The sequence below is a fragment of the Sapajus apella genome, unplaced genomic scaffold (genome assembly GCF_009761245.1).
Source record: "Sapajus apella isolate SASKATOON/1434 unplaced genomic scaffold, GSC_monkey_1.0 scaffold88, whole genome shotgun sequence".
Classification (NCBI taxonomy): Eukaryota; Metazoa; Chordata; class Mammalia; order Primates; family Cebidae; genus Sapajus; species Sapajus apella.
The window spans coordinates 4,700,356-4,707,212 of record NW_022437028.1 but is presented as its reverse complement, the minus strand read 5'-3'; the positions used below and the strand labels follow the sequence as shown (position 1 = coordinate 4,707,212).

The window sequence follows — 6,857 nt, the reverse complement described above, 5'->3', positions numbered from 1 at the left end:
TTTGAGATGAAGTCTCACTCTGTTGCCCAGGCTGGAGTGCAGTGGCACGATCTTGGCTCACTGCAACCTCCACCTCCCAGGTTTATGTGATTCTCCTGCCTCAGCTTCCTGAGTAGCTGGGACTACAGACATGCACCACCATGCCCAGCTAATTTTTTGTATTTTTAGTAGAGATGGGGCTTCACCATGTTGGCCACACTGGTCTCCCGACCTTGTGATCCGCCTTCCTTGGCCTCCCAAAGTGCCGGGATTACAGGCCTGAGCCACCAAGCCCAGCGGTTTTTTGTTTTTTTGAGACAGAGTCTTAATCTGTTGCTCACGCTGGAGGACAGTGGCTTCATCACGGCTCACTGCAGCCTCGACCTCCTGGGCTCCAGTGATACTCCCACCTTAGCCTCCCGAGTAGCTGGGACCACAGGCGTGCACCCGGCTAATTTTTGTACTTTTTGTAGAGATGGAAGTCTCACTATGTTGCCCAGGCTGGTCTCGAACTCCTGGCCTCAAGCGATCTGCCCGCTTTGGCTTTTCCAAGTGCTGGGATTACAGGCGTGAGCCACAGCCCAGGCTATGAGATCCTTGATAACCAGGAGACCCTATGCCACAGCTCCCGACCCACGCTGGCCCCGACACAGACCTTAAGTTTTCGCCCCAGCTGCACCTTCCCCTTCTCATCCCTTTCTGCCCAGCGCCAACAGCATCTCACCTTCCCAAGCTGCGGTCCCTCCCAAAGACCCGAGACATCTTTGCAAGCATGGCATGGCTGGAGGATGCGTTTCACCAAACGCGATGCAAGCGGAACCAGGTGCCCAGCGCGGAGGTGGGTGTGGGCGAATCCCCGACGCTCCACCAATGACAGCTGCGGCCTGGGAAGGGAAGGGGCTGGACGGGGGTGAGGGGGACGGGGCGGTTCCGCGTTTTCCGCCCGCCCGCCCGCTTTCCGCGCGGAGCCGCGGCCTGAGAACCGCAAGGCCGCCCGCGCGCGCCTGACCCGCCCCCACTGGCCCCAGGCCCCGCCCTCGCGCGCCCGCCCCAGCGCCGGCCCCTTTTGTTCCCTCCCGGAGCCCGGCCGCTGGCTCCGCTGGCTCCGCTGGCTCCGCGGGCGCTCGGCTCGGCTCGGCCGCGGGGCGCGCAGGCGGCTGCCCGGCGGCCTCGGTGCGCGCCTCCCGCCCTCCCGGAGACGGGGCGCGAGGCCCGGGCCCCGAGCGCCGACTGCGGGGATCCCCGGCGCCAGGAGGGGGTGCAGCCGTGGGCAGCGCCGCTCAGGGAGGGGCCGCAGCATCCTCGCCCCCTGCGCGCCCGGGCCCGAGAGGAGGAGGCCGGGGCTCTCCGGGCCTCCCGACGCTGAGCCTGACGCTGGAGGGGCGAAGGTAGGGGCCGCCGGAGGGGCCCGAGGCGGGGGTCGCGCGGGCAACAAAGGACGGAGAGGTGCGGGGGGCGGCGGGGCGGCCGGCCCGGAGGCATTGTCGGGGCGTGGGCAGGGGCGGGAGGGTTCGAGGCCGGCCGGTGGGCGTGGGCGGGAGCTGGCTGGGGTGCGCCCCAACTTCCCCGTCGCTTGCAGGAGAGGAGGGGGCGCTGCTGGGGTGCCAGGGTTGGGGGCGATTCCCGGGCTGCGAGTCCCCCTGGTGAAGGCATCACCAGCCTCATCGGGGTCCCCACCCACGGACGGGGCTTTGGTCCATCTGTTGGGGGACCGCCCGACCCCCCTCCCAAGGGCAGAGCAAGACGGCTGGACGCGTTGCCGGGAGGGCACAGCCTGGTGGGCGCGGCCATGCAGCCCCCATCTCCAAACCTGGGGTCTGGGAGATCAGGGACTCCTCGGCTCCTCCCTGCTACACCCTCTGGGGTCGCCTGGCAGATGCCGTTTGCAAAACTTGGTTGAAGTGCATGGCTGAGGAGGGGTAGGAGGAGATTGAGGCGGGCTGCTTCCCTCAGGGGTGCCCCCCCAAGCTGGCGCCGGTGCCTGGTGAGGCAGCAGATTTTCTGCCTTCCTCCCGGGGAGGGGCGGTGGCCTCGGAGGATGCTTGGCCAAGCCTCCAGGGCCCGCCCGTTTGGACCTTTCAGGCGGAGCTTGGGCCAAGCGGGTGCCCACTGGGCACTGCCACGCAGGCCCCAGCGCTACCCTGGGAAGGACGAGCAGAGAGAGCACCTTGAAATCACCCACCCAGCAGTGCGTTCCCCAAAGTCCGAGACCCCTCTTCTCCCTTCTGGGTGAGAAGTGGGGGTCTGGGATGAAGGGGGCTGCCCTCACTCTTGCACGATGGTGTATAGAGGTGGGTGGGGGTGGCCTAGGGCTGTGGGCAGAGGAGGAGGAGGAGGGGGCGGGGAGCACCACGTGTTTGCTCCAGAAGCCTCTTTCCCATCTGCTGTAAATGTAAACAATAAGCCCTTCATTCATTCAGCTGCTGTTACCTGGCCTAGCACTTCTAGGGGCTGGCTGGTACATAGGATGGGAGCCTCGGTGCCCACAGGAACTGCAGCCCGGGGGGGTTGATGAGTGCATTAGTGTGGGGAAGCAGGGGGCATAGAGGGGGACCCCTGGAGGGTGGGCCAGACTAGAAAGCTTAATGGAACATCATGCAGAAGTTTGCTGCCAGGATGCTTGAAGGGGGTTTCGTGCAGGAGAAATAGCGTGGATAAGGGTTTGGAGTCAGAAAAGGAGGCTATTGGGTTAGAGAAACGGCGTAGGAGTTAGCGGACATGGACCTGCGGTTGAGCACAGGCTGCATAGCCCGGGGGAGATGTGGGGGTTCCGGCTTCAGGACAGGTAGAGGGGTGGAGATGGAGAGAGGCTGCAAAGGCAGAAGCGCAGGTGGAGGCACCTGAGAGGACCCTTCTCTGCACACACCTGTGTGTACCTGCAAGCTTCAGCCCGAGGCTGGGAAAGTGGCACCTGTAATTCTGCACTTGAAGCCCAAAATCCCAGCAGCGGGAGTGACTCCGAGGAGCACAGATCGCTTTCCAGCATCTGCTGTCTACCTTGGTGGTGAAGAGTTCAGATGCTGGAGCTTAACGGCCCGGGTTCAAATCCCAGCTCTCCCCTCCCTAGCTATGTCATCCTGCACACTGCCGCTCTCTCTGCCTCAACTTCCTCGTCTGTAAACGTGGATCCTTATGGGATCTGCCTTTTAGGGTTGTTGGAAGAACTGTGTGCCCTGTGGCCCAGGAGACGTCCTGTATGTGTCGTTGCTGTCACAGGGTGGCTCCCCAGCCTCCACTCACGCACGTTGCAGGGAGAGGAGGCTCATGTCTGCTCCAGGCTGCTTGTCCTTCTTCCAGCAGGCTTGCTGGTTAGCCCTGACCCCGGGACCTGCTGTTCTCTGCCTCACTGCAGCCTCCTCCCTGGTCCCGCCTCCCTTGGTGTTAGAAAGTAGAAAGGCACCTCCCCACAGCCCCAGCTGTCCCTGCTCCCCACCTAGCAGGCTACCCACGTGTGGTCCCCCAGTTCCCTCTTGGCCTTCCCTCAGGCCCTGCCACGCTGACAGTTGGTCCTGCGCGCTCTCTCTTTCTCTCTTTCTCTCTTTTTTTGAAATGGAGTTTCTCTCTTGTTGTCCAGGCTGGAGTGCAATAGCATGATCTCAGCTCACTGCAACCCCTGCCTCCTGAGTTCAAGCAATTCTCCTGCCTCAGCCTTCCAAGTAGCTGGGATTACAGGCATGTACCACCATACCTGGCTAATTTTTTGGTGTTTTTAGTAGAAACGGGGTTTCACCATGTTGGCCGGGCTGGTCTTGAACTCCTGACCTCAGGTGATCCTCCTGCCCCAGCCTCCCAAAGTGCTGAGATTATAGGCGTGAGCCACTGCGCCCAGCCAGTCCTGGCCTCTTGACACTACCTGCTCCACCTCCATTTTCATACCCAGGGGAGGGAAGCTACATTTGTGACCCTTTGGTTCCCTGCCCACTGGCTCTTGGGAGAATCTCAGCTTTTGTGCAGATTTAAAAAGAAAGTATTAAGTGCTTACTTTGTGGAGAATGGTTCTAGGCCACTCCCTCCCCCTTTTTTTTTTCTTTTTAAAACGGAATCTTGCTGTCGCCCGGGCTGGAGTGCCGTGGTGCAATCTTGGCTCACTGCAACCTCCACCTCCTGGAATCAAGTGATTTTTCTACCTCAGCCTCCCGAGTAGCTGGGACCACAGGGCACACCATCACAACTGACTAATTTTTTGTAGTTTTATTAGAGATGGGGGCTTCATCATGTTGGCCAAGCTGGTCTGGAACTCCTAACCTCAAGTGATCTGCCCACCTTGGCCTCCCAAAGTGCTGAGATTGTAGGCGTGAGTCACCGCACCCAGCTAGGCTCTTTAATTTCATTCCTTCCTTTGTGGATATTTTAATAAGGCTGCCTACATTTTACAGATAAGAATATCCTGGCACAAAGAGGTGGCTGTGTTTGCCCTTGATGCTTTTTTTTTTTTTTTTTTTGAGAGGGGGTCTTGCACTGTCGCCCGGGCTCGAGTGCAGTGGGACTCACTGCAACCTCTCCCTCCCAGGTTCACACGATTCTCCTGCCTCAGCCTCCTGAGAAGCTGAGGTTACAGGTGCATACCACCATGCCCAGCTAATTTTTTTGTATTTTTAGTAGAAACGGGGTTTCACTATGTTGGCCAGACTGGTCTCCAACTCCTGACCTTGTGATTCTCTGCCTCAGCCTCCTAAAGTGCTGGGATAAAAGGCGTGAGCCACCGCTCTCAGCCGCTTGATGCATTTGCTAAGCACCTACGGTATGCCTGGAAGGCATGCCCTCTTCGACCACACCATTCTACCCCACCCTCTTCAGGTTCGTTTCCCTAGCAGTCCCAACCCTGCCTTCTCAGACACCCACCCCTTTTGCTCAGGCGCAAAGTCCAAACACGCTCTCTGGCTTTTAGGGTCCGCCCCCAATAGGCTGTGTCTTTCCACTGCGGCTCTCCACACGCTCCCAGGCTGGGCACACCCAGACTTGCCTCACCTAAGGCTGCTCTGGCCCCTTCAATAAACTGTGAGGAGTGGGCATGGTCTAAGGAGCGGGGCTGGCTTGGAGGGTGCTGTGGGGTGCTCTGCGATCCCATACCTTTGGGATTATTTTGTTGCTAGGAACAGAAACCTCCTTCAATTAGGTTAAGCGAAGAGGGACTTGAGCGTGCAGGACAGAGAATGTGTGCAGCAGACAGTTGCAGGCGACATGGCCCCCGGGGACCCCGGAAGCTGGCAGGCAGCTCCTCCTCCGGCTTTCCTCTCTGTGGACCGCAGTTTCATTTTCTCGCCTCTCCCAGGGCATCCGTCCCTCCTTTCCCCTACAGTCTCGTTCTCCTTGGGTTGTGAGCGTGGCTGCATTGAATGGAGCTGCAGCCTGAGTCCATGGGACCCCCAGTGGGACGAGACCCCCAGTGACAGTCTCTTTCATCTTGGGGTGCAGAGAGATACCGATTGGTCCAGCCTGAATGAGGAAGCCCACCCACCTCTGCTCAGCTGGTGGGGGGGGGCAGGCCACGTGGTCTCCGGGGCTGAGGGTGGGAAACAGGGCTGGCACAGCCGGGATAATTGGTTGGCTGCATTGATGATGAAGGTTTTGTGCTAGGTGAGGACTGGTGAATCTTGGCATTCATGGAGCCCATGATCTGGCAGGGGAGGCAGACCCATGGTCAGTTAGCCATTGTGCCACAGGACGTGGGACCGATCACTTGTGGTGTGATTTGTTCCGAGAAAGCAGAGCACACACTTCAGGCCAGTGGGGGAAGAAGAGGACAGGTGGGATGGCCAGGGCTGCCCGTTGTTAGCGTCCCCCAGCCCTGACCTGGGACAAGAGGAGGCTCTTTCCTCTCAGGACCTGGAGATTTAGGTTCTATCGGCAGTGTGGGACTTATGCTCTTTTTTTGGAGACAGAGTTTCGCTCTTGCTGCCCAGGCTGGAGTGCAATGGTGCGATCTTGGCTCATCGCAACCTCTGCCTCCTGGGTTCAATCGATTCTCCTGCCTCAGCCTTTCCACTAGCTGGGGTGACAGGTTTGTGCCACCACGCCTGGCTAATTTTGTGTTCTTACATAGAGACAGGGGTTCTCCATGTTGGTCAGGCTGGTCTCGAACTTCGGACCTCAGATGATCCGCCCCCCTCGGCCTCCCAAAGTGCTGGGATTGCAGGCCGCACCCGAGCTTTTGAACCTCCTACACTTGCTCTTCTCTCTGAGCCTCAAGGGTAGGGCCATCACGGCAGAAGCAGTAATGCAAAACTCATGTTTGCAGAGGAAATGCTTCGAAATGTTAATGAAACGTTTCCCTTCCGAGTAGAAGGCAGAATGGACCAGATGGCTTTTATTAACGAGGCATGAATTTAGGGCCCTCTCCACTTACGGCTTCTGTCTTCACGGAGCGTTTCTCGCTCCATGGCTGGGATCCTACCTTCCACTCGAGCCCGAGCGCTGAGTGACACCCACTCCTGACTCATTTCCCTCCTTTGCCTTTTTGGCCTCTTGAGATGAGAGGGTGGAATTTCAGGCTCACGAGGAGTGCCTGGTTTTTCAAACTCGCCCCTTCACCCTGAAGTCCCAAGCTGGCCTGCCCTTGCCTGGAGCTAAGCCTGGCTGATTCTGCACCTCCTTTTGGCGGTGCTCCAGCCCCTGCCCACCGCGCAACGTTGAGCTTCCGGAAGCCTTTACTAAATTGGGAAGACATCCGCCCTGCTTCCTGACAATGTAAACAATATCAGCCCTTTCCAGAAACATTTCAAGGCCACACACTTTGATGCTTAGGGCAGCCATTGGCTGGGCAACGGTTACATATTGGTCTGAAGCTTATGTAGGGAGCCTGGACTCTGGTGTGGTGGGTGGGGTAGTCTGGAGGGCTTCCTGGAGGAATAGAACTGGGGCTGGGATTCTTTTTTTTT

At 58.9% G+C, this 6,857-nt stretch overlaps 1 protein-coding gene across 1 annotated transcript in view; it reads left to right on the top strand.

Moving 5' to 3' along the window:
• Nucleotides 1-1,076: 1,076 nt before the first annotated feature.
• Nucleotides 1,077-6,857, top strand: part of CLIP2 (CAP-Gly domain containing linker protein 2) — an 89,228-nt gene continuing 83,447 nt past the window's right edge. Inside the window, exon 1 of the mRNA XM_032254891.1 lies at nucleotides 1,077-1,367. The gene's annotated coding sequence lies outside the window, so the exon portion shown is untranslated. The remainder of the gene's footprint in view (nucleotides 1,368-6,857) is intronic.